The sequence below is a fragment of the Anomaloglossus baeobatrachus genome, chromosome 6, assembly GCF_048569485.1.
Source record: "Anomaloglossus baeobatrachus isolate aAnoBae1 chromosome 6, aAnoBae1.hap1, whole genome shotgun sequence".
NCBI classification, from domain to species: domain Eukaryota; kingdom Metazoa; phylum Chordata; class Amphibia; order Anura; family Aromobatidae; genus Anomaloglossus; species Anomaloglossus baeobatrachus.
Genome location: NC_134358.1, coordinates 581,913,433 through 581,927,449, shown reverse-complemented (window position 1 = coordinate 581,927,449; position 14,017 = coordinate 581,913,433). Strand labels below are relative to the sequence as shown.

The 14,017-nt window shown below is 49.3% G+C and overlaps 1 protein-coding gene and 1 pseudogene across 1 annotated transcript in view; one reads left to right on the top strand and one right to left on the bottom strand.

Annotated features, from left to right (window-relative positions):
- LOC142243994 (RNA-binding protein FXR1 pseudogene) overlaps positions 1 to 1,714 on the bottom strand; it is a 29,825-nt pseudogene extending 28,111 nt beyond the window's left edge.
- The window catches only part of LOC142244661 (regenerating islet-derived protein 4-like), a 64,704-nt gene that overhangs the window by 30,266 nt on the left and 20,421 nt on the right, over positions 1 to 14,017 (top strand). The gene's annotated exons all lie outside the window — the stretch shown is intronic.

The following is a 14,017-nucleotide window of genomic DNA, read 5'->3' as shown; positions in this document are numbered from 1 at the left end:
CATTAAATCCCATGAGACACACCTACGTATGGGAGGTATGTGGATGGTCAGTCCCGCCCATCACTTCTGACCATCCCATGAACCCAGCCCTGAATGTGTACAACAATCCTCATGGAACTACAAGTCCCAGAGAAACATTCCAGGTTCAGATCACAGAGGATTTCCCCCTCTGTGACACATACCGGCCATCTACCACATTGCATCCTTACATATCCCCCCCCCCTCTGTTCCAACTTGTAGGGTGGAACACTCGACAACCTACAGTGACCCTGAGACAGGGCATTAGGGAAACCATACCCTACCAGTCGAATGGGCCCTCTACGAAAACTTTGAGTTTCTGCTCCTGACCGACCATCTGCCACTGTCAACAAACCCTCCTCAGTGAACCCTCTTCTCAGACACGTCCGCCGGTCCGACATATCGTTCCATAACTGTCTCCAACGGTCAGTGTGGTAGTGAGACACCCCATCAGTCAAAACTACCGTGCGGCCTGACTCTGCGCTAACCAGTCCACTAGAGGGGCTCTTGTCCAGGTACCTCACAACCGAGCCGACAGGAGATCTCCCACAACTAGACCCTGCACACTCTGTTTGCCAATCTACTATGGCCTCTTCTCTCATGACGTCTTAGGTCACCTTTCCATCTCCGCCTTTTCCCACCACCACTTTTGGCTATGGACCAGTCACTCCCTCCGTCTTTTCTTTTAGATTTTGTCTTAGAGGGCTTGGACCCTTCAGAGTCTGTGCCATAGCCTGATTTATACGTAGGTCTTCTATGACCTAGGCTCCTTTCCCTACAGGACCTACTTTCCTTGCCAGTGAAGGCAACACGTTCATCAGGTGGACCACACTTCTTCTCTGGGCCTTGGCCCGAAAGCGGTCGTGACCTCAAACTCACTTGACAAAGTTTCTCTGCAATCTTCTGTCTTTCAAGATCCATTTGCTTTAGTTCTTCCAGGTATCCCAGGCGGTATTCTAGGAGAACTCGTACATTTTCAACACACTCCTTTGTTCCCGCCATGACACATGGAACCATACCAACTTCACAGGGTAACCTGGCTTTATGATAAACCTTAAGTCTTACTCTCGTCACACCGGATGTATCAACCATCTCCTGCATTTCTGCCAATCAGTTTCTTGACAAGTTCTCTGGGCACTTGTGTGACCTCTTCCACAAAGTCCAACAGCTTTCGAGCTGTTTTCACTGCTTCTTCAGTCTTCCCATAGATTTGGAATGTTCGACTGTGTTCTTCTAATTCAACAGCTGTAATAACTGGAACTTTCCTGGCTTGCTGAATGTTACTTCTCAGCGCTCTTAATGCGAGCCCAATTAATGATTTCTTCACCACCACAACTTCATGAAATTCTGCAGTGAGCTGCTTCATACACTCCAAGCGCCTGGTGTCTTCTTCCATCTGTGCCGAGATGAGCCATTTCGTGCGAAGACACTGCAGGTGCATGTCACTCAGGATAGCCACCCGCTTCTTTGTGACATTACTGGCAGAGCACACCACCAACTGACAAGTCTCTGGGGCAAAGTACACTTCACAGGCCCCTACAGCCTTCTTAAACGTCTCATGCATCGACTTATGGGCACAGGCTTTTCTTAGGTCTTCGGGCACATCTACCATGCACTTAAAGAATGGACAGGTTTCTTGACCTTCAAGGAAATTAGACCATTCCTTTGGTCTCTTGCATCTATCTTTTTCTCTCATGCACGGCTCCACCTCTTGAGTTACACACTCTTCCGGTTCAGCTCCAGCCTCAGAGCCTTTGGGTTTGCTATTGTTCTTAACCAAGACCATCTCTATGTCTTCCATCTTGGTCTTACCAGGCAGGTCACTCAGGCTATCAGTTCCTGATAAGACCTCTGGTCCAGACTTCACCTCATCAGAGACTCTTTTCACTTTTGCAGCACCAGCTGTCTCTTGGGTCTTCACTGCGTTACCTTCAACTTCCTTGCGGGTCTCTGCAGTGTCACCTTCAGTCCTTTTTTTTTCTGCAAGGGTGTCACACCCTTCAGCGTGGTACTCTGTTCCTCTTAGACCTTTGGCCCCGTTTTCACCCTTCATCACCCCAACACTGGGTAATTTACCGGTCTGCTCACCATGACCTCTATGGATTTGTACTTCACCAACTTTCTCCAGGATTCCTTGTCCTGTATTACCCTCTAGGATTTCACCTCCTACAGTGCTCTCGTCCGACAGACCTTCTGCTTCATGCTTGGAATCTATAGGAGACACCACCATTACTGCTTTGGTTGGCTCATTTTTTGAAATTTCACCCTGCTGATGTCTGTCGTTACAATGTGTCAGTTCAGTTTCTGATACCTCTTTCTTGTGTAGGACATCGCTGTCTGACTCTACCTTAGCAGTTGCTACTGGCAATGTGTTTTCCTCGACCAGGTACTTCACTTTCTCTGCACCCTCAGACGGTATACCTTGCACGAGCTTTTGGCGCTTATTACGTCTCCGGCGTCTGGAGGAGGTTTTACCCTTCTCAATTGTCTGTACCTCACTGCACTCTCTTGTCCTTTTATAAGAGTCAGTGTCCATTCTGGAGTCATCGTCACTCCCCCTGGCGTCCTGGACTATCATGTCCCCACTTAACCAGATATCTGCCTCCCTTTCTGGAGCTACCCCGTTTTTAACGGTCACACTATTGGTTAGTCCCTTAGTCCTTATGTCACTAAGTTGGGTCCGTCCATTTTCTTTGGTCACCCCTAACTTAGGACAGTCAATTTTAGAAGGTACTATCTCCTCCTTACCACACATAACTCCACAACCAGGACCCCGTTTCACCTCCGAATGTGGTAGGGTTTCCTTTGGGCTGTTCTGGCTCTTACACAAGCAACCGGATACGTCCCCCTGCTTCCACAAGTGCACAAATAATTTAGAGTCCCAACCTATAATAATTGGGTGCAGTAAATCTGAGACTACACCAACATCATGAGAACCACTGTCCCTGGCTGTCTTAATGACCACGCTGGATACCGGGTATTCTGTCTCATTGTTGTGGGTGCAGCCGACGTGGATCTTCCTTCCAGGAATCAAGTTGACATCAGAAGTGGCCCTCACCAGGGTCACCAAGCTCCTTGAGTCTACGACCCCTGTTACAGATTCCCCATCCACTTCCACGGAACACAGACGTGGCTTCTCGTCGGATGGGTGGTCTATACCGCAAACCGGACACTTGTGGCATGAACACTGTTGTCCCTGGCTACAGTCCATCTGCGCCACTTCACCCTTGGATTTGGGATGCTCTGCACCATTTTGGGGGACCACCGCTTTCTGGGACTCCTCCCCCTTTTGGGCATCCACCCCTTTATGGGACTCCATCCCCTTATGGGCAACCACCCCTTTATGGGACTCCACCCCCTTATGGGCAACCACCCCCTTATGGGCAACCACCCCCTTATGGGCTTTCTGTGGCTTCCTTGCAGTGTCCTTAGATCCCAGTTCACACCGTTCCCCTTTATCTCCCTGGGTACCCTGTGCCCGTACTGGCCCCAGAAGGGAACTCACAAACTGGTCCACTGCTGCCACATCTCTGCGCACTGACAGCTCCTGCTGTCCACACACAAGGAACTGGTACAGCTCCTCCATAACGTCCAGGCTTGCGGCTCCACTCATGGTCGCTCAGCTTTCCCGGAACTTCGTGGACCCGCCGATCCACCGCAAGCTGCTTGAGTGCGCCGTCAGTTTTCGTGGACCCGCCGATCCACCGCAAACCGCTTCAAAAAAAATTTTTTCGTGGACCCGCCGATCCACAGCAAGCAGTCCGTATCCAGAAGAATATGTCCTAGGCCGTTGCCCCTAGCAACCAGGCTGCGTTGCCCCTAGCAACCAGGCTGTGTTGCCCCTAGCAACCAGGCCATATGCCCGCGTTCTCCACCATAATGTGACGACCTGGGCCCTGAACGTCTTGGGGCACACGTCTGGCAGCGGGATCAAGACACACAGGAGCACTTTGTCACTTAAAGAATCTCGGTGATTTATTTACATCCTCATAAACCACGCAGTGTAATGGGCCACAGCCACTTTCCCGCAGGACAATGTCTCACGGTCTGTTTAAACTGCTGAATGTTCATACAGTTCATTCTCTGGCATCAGCCAGTAAAGTCCACCTTTGTGGGGTGTTACCTGCCAGTAGGTTTGCAGGCTGTCAGTCTGCCTCCATCCAGTCCAGGGAGACTCTCACACTGGGCTCAACATCCCGGCCCTTGTACACGTTCCAATTCCTCACAGCCTCAGTGGATTCTGCATCTCCCTGACATTTCAGAGCCCTCACCAGCTCTGTGTGCACAGGATCTCCTGCACATGTGCTCCAACCAAGATGGCTCCCACCAGCACACAGAGATCATGTGACAAACGACAGCTCCATTAAATCCCATGAGACACACCTACGTATGGGGGGTATGTGGATGGTCAGTCCCGCCCATCACTTCTGACCATCCCATGAACCCAGCCCTGAATGTGTACAACAATCCTCATGGAACTACAAGTCCCAGAGAAACATTCCAGGTTCAGATCACAGAGGATTTCCCACTCTGTGACACATACCGGCCATCTACCACATTGCATCCTTACAATATATATATATATATATATATATATATATATATATATATATATATATATATATATATATATATATATATATATAATTAGAAGGGTAATGAGCCACCCACAACAAGTACAATAAACATTTGGTAAAACATTTTTTGAAAAAGGTTATTTTATGAAAAAACTTTTTCAAGATGATTTCAGAACTCCATACTATAGAAAGACTTCCACAATCTTCAATATATTTATACCGCCCCGTGCCAACGGCCGAGCCGCTCAGGTCCGGAGCCGCGGTGGCTCGAGGGGTCTCCGGACCCGGGGGTTCGCGCGGACTCTCGAATTTAATAGAGAGGGGATAGATATGTACAGGGGATGTGTAAGTTCGTGACGCCACCCATGGTGAGTGGTAATGTAGGAGACCACCGCTGCTGTTGGGGAGCCCGGTGGAGATGATGTAGCAGCAGGATGTTTAACCCCTCCGTGGATAGGGGGTTTGTGCCCCTGGGCCTGTTGGGTGTTGGAGAGTGGGGTGCCATTGGGTAGAGGAAAAGGGGCTTTTCAGTGTACTCACTCAGTCCAAGAATAACAACTCCGACAGCTTGTAAACTAGAATTCTGAGCACCGCTGCAGCATGGAGGCAGCACACGTGGATCCGTGCCCTTGGTGTTGCTGTTAGCTTGTGGCCTTTTCCGTGGCACCTTCTCACTAGTTGGACCCTCAAGCTTGAAACCTTTCAGGTCCCGCTCACCCGTATAGGTAACTGAGTGAGCTTGCTCTCAGGGTTCACGGGTAGGATTTCTTTGGACTGTATTTTCGAAAGTCCTATCCCATCGGTGCGCTAGTACCCCGATTTTGGAGCGGGTTGAGGATGATTCATGAAGTCTTCACCCCCGTCGGGTAAATTACCGGGACGCGTGAAGCTACTTCCCGGCCTAGGGTCCACGTACCCCGTCGTGCCCTAGCCCCTGCCCGGTGATGGCTCAAGGCCGACGGCTGCCCTCCTCGACAGTCTGTGCCCCCTGACACTATCCCCTGCGACCGGGGTTCCAGCCCCTACCAGGCCCAGACCAACGTCTGCCACCTAGTAAATAAACTTCAGGAGCCCTGCTCCAGGCCAGTGACCTCCCTCTCCCAGAGAGTCACTGTCCTCCTCCTACTCCTTTCACTCCTATTTCACTTCTCTGTCACTTTATCACTTCTCCCTACCAATCCCTCATGTGAGCGGCCCTATTCCCTTCAGGCCCCCCAATGGTGTGTCTGGTAGGTTCAGTGTAAAGTGTTCCTAGGATTTTGACTGGCTAAGCTGTTAGCAACACCAAAGGACCGGGATCTGTAACCAAGGAGGGTGGATACCGTGCAGAAGGGCAAATTGCACAATACCCTGTGACGACCTGATAGGCCAGGGAGTCACATATTTTTGTCATATTATTGATAAATTTGTTTCAAAATTTACACCAGATGCCATTATTACATCTTAATCTTTCATATCAACACAACTGTAATCCTAAAAAAACCTATAACTTGAAAAGATTTTTTTACAAATAAAAATAGATGTCATAAAATTCATTATGATCAGAAAAAAACAGTTGAGATCCTACAAAATGGAGAACAGAACTTCATTCATCCCATGGGAACAGACTTGATTCACATTCAGATGTACATGGAGGTCCAGAATCTTCAATCTTCAACAATGGTAGAAATAGTCCATTTATCCCAGAGGATCTGTGTGAACGGCCTTCAGCGAAAACTGCACTCCTCTCGCTCTTCACTCCGGTGATGTATGATGAGAACTCCACTCTTCTCGCTCTTCACTCCGGTGATGTATGATGAGAACTCCACTCCTCTCGCTCTTCACTCCGGTGATGTATGATGAGAACTCCACTCCTCTCGCTCTTCACTCCGGTGATGTATGATGAGAACTCCACTCCTCTCGCTCTTCACTCCGGTGATGTATGATGAGAACTCCACTCCTCTCGCTCTTCACTCCGATGATGTATGATGAGAACTCCACTCCTCTCGCTCTTCACTCCGGTGATGTATGATGAGAACTGCACTCTTCTCGCTCTTCACTCTGGTGATGTATGATGAGAACTGCACTCCCCTCGCTCTTCACTCCGGTGATGTATGATGAGAACTCCACTCCTCTCGCTCTTCACTCCGGTGATGTATGATGAGAACTCCACTCCTCTCGCTCTTCACTCCGATGATGTATGATGAGAACTCCACTCCTCTCGCTCTTCACTCCGGTGATGATGTATGATGAGAACTCCACTCCTCTCGCTCTTCACTCCGATGATGTATGATGAGAACTCCACTCCTCTCGCTCTTCACTCCGATGATGTATGATGAGAACTCCACTCCTCTCGCTCTTCACTCTGGTGATGTATGATGAGAACTCCACTGCTCTTGCTCTTCACTCCGGTGATGTATGATGAAAACTCCACTCCTCTCACTCTTCACTCCGGTGATGTATGATGAAAACTCCACTGCTCTCGCTCTTCACTCCGGTGATGTATGATGAAAACTCCACTGCTCTCGCTCTTCACTCCGGTGATGTATGATGAAAACTCCACTGCTCTCGCTCTTCACTCCGGTGATGTATGATGAGAACTCCACTGCTCTTCACTCCGGTGATGTATGATGAGAACTGCACTCCTCTCGCTCTTCACTCCGGTGATGTATGATGAAAACTCCACTCCTCTCGCTCTTCACTCCGGTGATGTATGATGAAAACTCCACTGCTCTCGCTCTTCACTCCGGTGATGTATGATGAAAACTCCACTGCTGTTGCTCTTCACTCCGGTGATGTATGATGAGAACTCCACTGCTCTTCACTCCGGTGATGTATGATGAAAACTCCACTCCTCTCGCTCTTCACTCCGGTGATGTATGATGAAAACTCCACTGCTCTCGCTCTTCACTCCGGTGATGTATGTTGAAAACTCCACTGCTCTCGCTCTTCACTCCGGTGATGTATGATGAAAACTCCACTCCTCTCGCTCTTCACTCCGGTGATGTATGATGAAAACTCCACTCCTCTCGCTCTTCACTCTGGTGATGTATGATGATAACTGCACTCCTCTCGCTCTTCACTCCGGTGATGTATGATGAAAACTCCACTGCTCTCGCTCTTCACTCCGGTGATGTATGTTGAAAACTCCACTGCTCTCGCTCTTCACTCCGGTGATGTATGATGAAAACTCCACTCCTCTCGCTCTTCACTCCGGTGATGTATGATGAAAACTCCACTCCTCTCGCTCTTCACTCTGGTGATGTATGATGATAACTGCACTCCTCTCGCTCTTCACTCCGGTGATGTATGATGAGAACTGCACTCCTCTCGCTCTTCACTCCGGTGATGTATGATGATAACTGCACTCTTCTCGCTCTTCACTCCGGTGATGTATGATGAAAACTCCACTCCTATCGCTCTTCAATCCGGTGATGTATGATGATAAGTCCATTTATTCCAGAGATTACTGTAAATGACAATCGGGTAGAAATTCTTCCATGAACTCTTTTCAACATCATATGAACTAAAATTGAACTCAGAATAATAAGATGAGACACAATTCTGGGTAACAGATGGAAATCGTACAATTCTATAACGTTGTCGGCCACTCAATTGATACATGAATCGTATAAGGAAGAAAATGAGTGCTAAACGGCCATTCATTGTGAAAGTTATATAAAGAATGCACCTTGAAAAAGTATACATGTAAATAATTTTATTCCAGTAATAATACAAGGGCACTGTTAGGACTATGGTACAAAAATAAAAAAGTCCATACAGAAGTCAGGTACCGAAACAGAGAAAAATATCCCTAACCATGGACATCTACATAAGATTCATCAAAGAGGGAACTAAAGCAGCCTCCATTAAACTGGTACCGTGTTGATCTAATAATATATAACAACATTATTGCAAACAATAATAGATCATGAGCATGGAAATCATCCTAGGAGTTATTGCTCACCCATGTAAAGTGCCTGTGCTGAGGTAGATGTCTGGTGGGGAAAGAAGTCCAACGCGTTTCGCTGCGTTGCTTCCTCGGGGGGGGGGCAGTACTGCGATTCAGATTAATAAGATCCTCATATGAACTTCATAGAAGCCGGTATAACAAACTGGGATATCCTACGATCAAAAACTATTAAATTACAGGATTTCGTGTGATTACATATATGTAAGGTTAATTAAAATATATAAATATCATATATGGTTACATATCTTTCAACATTATATCAAAATTTTGCTACAGTAAATCCACATATAAACATTTTTCCAACAATAATATACTAAATAATCACAAATCCACAAATTTATAATTTTCATAAAAAACCCGATATATCAAAGTCCCGATCAGTTCCATGGGCTTTAATGATTGTAAACGATCGATCCACAATGCCTCTCGCGGCTTTATAATTGTTATACGATTCCCCCTCTACGCGGCTGTTTAATTTGTTCCAAAATTTGATATCACAATTGCGGCTTATTATGTTTCTATTTCTCAAAGTGCGGCGGGTGCAGGGGTGCAGAGGTGCAGGGGTGCAGGGGTGCAAGAGAGTCTCTTGTCGAATCGTGTATTTATGCTTAGATAATCTCTCCTTCAGTCGTTTCACCTACGTACGGTATACCAGTCCGCATGGACACTTCAAGATATACACCACAAAATTACTATCACAAGTCAAATATTCCTTGAAATGTCTCCCCAGTGCTAGGGTGGTGAAATAATCCCCCCGGAATGACTCCTGAAGAATGGACACAAGTATGACATGGATAGGTGTCTGTTTTAGGAGGAGACTCGGCAGTGGCATAGCAACTGCTTTTGCTGCCCGGGGCGATCGTCAAATTTGCCGCCCCCTCCATTGGCGAGGGGTGAGGGGGGAAGGGAGTGTGGAAGGTGAGATTGGGGATGGCTACCTTACAGGATGGATCTAGACAGCAGGCTCACACCAGATGGAGGAGGGTGAGAGGTGGGAGAGAGTGGGCAGCAGATCGGGCAGCGGCTGATGGGGAGAGCGGTAGCGGATGAAGGGTGCAGCGGCTGATGGGGAGAGGGGTGGTGGGTCAGTCCTGACATTGTGCTGGTGTGTGTGGTTCTGCCACACATACTGGCACCTGGGCTGCCTTTATTCGCGGTTGTCAGTCCTTGCAGCATGGGGCGGTTCAGACATGTCTCGGGGAGGTGGTGTTTTCATATGGTCCTGCTCATTATATGAGACCTTATGGTACAATATTAATTTATAATATAGCATTAGGGACCCCCCTATAGAGATTTGCCGTGACAGGGCAAGGGGGCTCAAATCATTGATCAATCATTTGCAAAAAATCTCATTGAATTGTTACAGTAGGAATGAATTTGTGAATATTACACTTTTTATTTTTTCATTGTTGCATGCCATTCATAAGCAGTGCTGGCTGCCCTCCGCTTTGCATATACATATACATATATATATATATATATATATATATATATATATATATATAATTTGGCCTTTTTGGCTCTTTGCGTGAACTACACAGGTTTTTGGATTTCGTCTGAGTCACCCTCAGCAAACCTGATGGTTGATGGTTGGGTGAGTTTCTTGTTCATTAATTGGTCTCAGTGGTGTTGCATTTGTAAAATACTATTTAAAGTTGGCGATATTCATGTTTTATGTATATGATTTGAAAAAGGTCTGCATCTTTAGACGGAAAAGTGTGTCATCTTGCATTTAATTTTTGAAAGAAAATGGAATGAAAATAGATAGAAAGATATGGAATAAATACTGCAACTATAATGAATTTTTTTGTGAGTGCCGATCCTTCTGCTTATATTTTACTTGCAGCAGGAGATATTGCACCTAATCCAGGTCCTTCTTATAATAGTAAGTTCAATTCCTTCCCTAGTATACTCAGAAAACCCATAAATCTTATTACTATGCCTTGCATGCCTTCTGTCTCCTTTTACTGTGCCCTCTGGAACCCACGCTCAGCGTGTAACAAACTCTCCTGCATCCATGACTTTTTCCTTTTCAATTTCCTTCACCTCCTGGCTGTTACTGAGACCTGGATCCAGCAGTTAATCACCACCGCAGCTGCTGCTCTCTCATATGGTGGCCTACAATTCTCTCATGCCCCTAGACTTGAGAACAGATCAGGTGGAGGTGTTGGTCTGCTGCTTTCTCCAAACTGGACTTTTCAAGTCATCCCTCCTGTCCCTCACTTATCTTCCCTTCTTTTGAGGTCCACACTGTCAGGCTTTACAAACCCTTCTCTATGCGAGTTGCAGTTGTGTATTGCCCTCCAGGCCCAATCAGTCAGTTCTTGGATCATTTTGCCACCTGGCTTTGACATTTTTCTAGCCTATGACCTCCCCACTCTTGTCATGTGGGACTTTACCATCCCTATTGATGGTCCGCTCTCCCCAGCTGCCGCTCATCTTTTATCTCTAACCTTCTCTCTTGGCCTTACACAATTAACTAACTCTCCTACACATGAAGGTGGGAATACGCTGGACCTTTTCTTCTCCCGTCTTTGCTCAGTGCATGATTTTACTAACCCCCCCTCCCACTCTCTGACCACAACCTTCTTTCATTCTTGATAAAGCACTGTCCCCCCACTCAGGACACCCCCACTTACCACCCATATATACACACCATTGACACCCAGAAACGTCTGAAGAAGTTAGTCATCAATTCTCCAATCTCATGTCCTGACTCTGCTCTAAAACATTATAATGAAACACTGCAAAGCGCCCTGGATGTAGCCGCACCTGCTACACACAGAGCCACTCTACACAGATGGCGGCAGCCCTGGATGAAGCTGCTCCTGCTACACACAGAGCCACTCTACACAGATGGCAGCAGCCCTGGATGAAGCTGCTCCTGCTACACACAGAGCCACTCTGCACAGATGGCGGCAGCCCTGGATGAAGCTGCTCCTGCTACACACAGAGCCACTCTGCACAGATGGCAAAAGCCCTGGATGAAGCTGCATCTGCTACACACAAAGACACTCTGCACAGATGGCAAAAGCCCTGGATGAAGCTGCACCTGCTACACAAAGAGCCACTCTGCACAGATGGCAGCAGCCCTGGATGAAGCTGCATCTGCTACACACAGAGCAACTCTGCACAGACGGCAGCAGCCCTGGATGAAGCTGCACCTGCTACACACAAAGCCCCTCTGCACAGACGGCAGCAGCCCTGGATGAAGCTGCACCTGCTACACACAGAGAGCCACTCTGTACAGATAGCAGCAGCCCTGGATGAAGCTGGACCTCCTACACACAAAGCCACTCTGCACAGACGGCAGCAGCCCTGGATGAGCCTGCACCTGCTACACACAAAGCCACTCTGCACAGATGGCGGCAGCCCTGGATGAAGCTGCACCTGCTACACACAGAGCCACTCTACACAGATGGCGGCAGCCCTGGATGAAGCTGCTCCTGCTACACACAGAGCCACTCTGCACAGATGGCAGCAGCCCTGGATGAAGCTGCACCTGCTACACACAGAGCCACTCTAAACAGATGGCAAAAGCCCTGGATGAAGCTGCACCTGCTACACAAAGAGCCACTCTGTACAGATGGCAGCAGCCCTGGATGAAGCTGCACGTGCTACACACAGAGCCACTCTGTACAGATGGCAAAAGCCCTGGATGAAGCTGCACCTGCTACACACAGAGCCACTCTGCACAGACGGCAGCAGCCCTGGATGAAGCTGCACCTGCTACACAAAGAGCCACTCTGTACAGATGGCAGCAGCCCTGGATGAAGCTGCACGTGCTACACACAGAGCCACTCTGTACAGATGGCAAAAGCCCTGGATGAAGCTGCACCTGCTACACACAGAGCCACTCTGCACAGACGGCAGCAGCCCTGGATGAAGCTGCTCCTGCTACACACAGAGCCACTCTGCACAGACGGCGGCGGCCCTGGATGAAGCTGGACCTGCTACACACACAACCACTCTGCACAGATAGCAGCAGCCCTGGATGAAGCTGGACCTGGTACACACAGAGCCACTCTGCACAGATGGCAGCAGCCCTGGATGAAGCTGGACCTGCTACACACAGAGCCACGCTGCACAGATGGCAGCAGCCCAGGATGAAGCTGCATCTGCTACACACAGAGCCACTCTGTACAGATGACAGCAGCCCTGGATGAAGCTGAACCTGCTACACAAAGAGCCACTCTGTACAGATGGCAACAGCCCTGGATGACGCTGCTCCTGCTACACGCAGAGCCACTCTGCACAGATGGCGGCAGCCCTGGATGAAGCTGCTCCTGCTACACACAGAGCCACTCTGCACAGATGGCGGCAGCCCTGGATGAAGCTGCACCTGCTACACACAGAGCCACTCTGCACAGACAGCGGCAGCCCTGGATGAAGCTGCACCTGCTACACACAGAGCCACTCTGCACAGACAGCGGCAGCCCTGGATGAAGCTGCACCTGCTACACACATAGCCACTCTGCACAGACAGCGGCAGCCCTGGATGAAGCCGCACCTGCTACACACAGAGCCACTCTGCACAGACAGCGGCAGCCCTGGATGACGCTGCTCCTGCTACACACAGAGCCACTCTGCACAGACAGCGGCAGCCCTGGATGAAGCTGCTCCTGCTACACACAGAGCTACTCTGCACAGATGGCAGTAGCCCTGGATGACGCTGCTCCTGCTACACACAGAGCCACTCTGTACAGATGGCAGCAGCCCTGGATGAAGCTGCACCTGCTACACACAGAGCCACTCTGCACAGATGGCAGCAGCCCTGGATGAAGCTGCTCCTGCTACACACAGAGCCACTCTGCACAGACAGCGGCAGCCCTGGATGAAGCTGCACCTGCTACACACAGAGCCACTCTGCACAGACAGCGGCAGCCCTGGATGAAGCCGCATCTGCTACACACAGAGCCACTCTGCACAGATGGCAGCAGCCCTGGATGAAGCTGCACCTGCTACACACAGAGCCACTCTGCACAGACAGCGGCAGCCCTGGATAAAGCTGCACCTGCTACACACAGAGCCACTCTGCACAGACAGCGGCAGCCCTGGATGAAGCTGCACCTGCTACACACAGAGCCACTCTGCACAGACAGCGGCAGCCCTGGATGAAGCCGCATCTGCTACACACAGAGCCACTCTGCACAGATGGCAGCAGCCCTGGATGAAGCTGCACCTGCTACACACAGAGCCACTCTGCACAGATAGCAGCAGCCCTGGATGAAGCTGCTCCTGCTACACACAGAGCCACTCTGCACAGATGGCGGCAGCCCTGGATGACGCTGCTCCTGCTACACACAGAGCCACTCTGCACAGATGGCAGCAGCCCTGGATGAAGCTGCACCTGCTACACACAGAGCCACTCTGCACAGATAGCAGCAGCCCTGGATGAAGCTGCTCCTGCTACACACAGAGCCACTCTGCACAGACGGCAGCAGCCCTGGATGAAGCTGCACCTGCTACA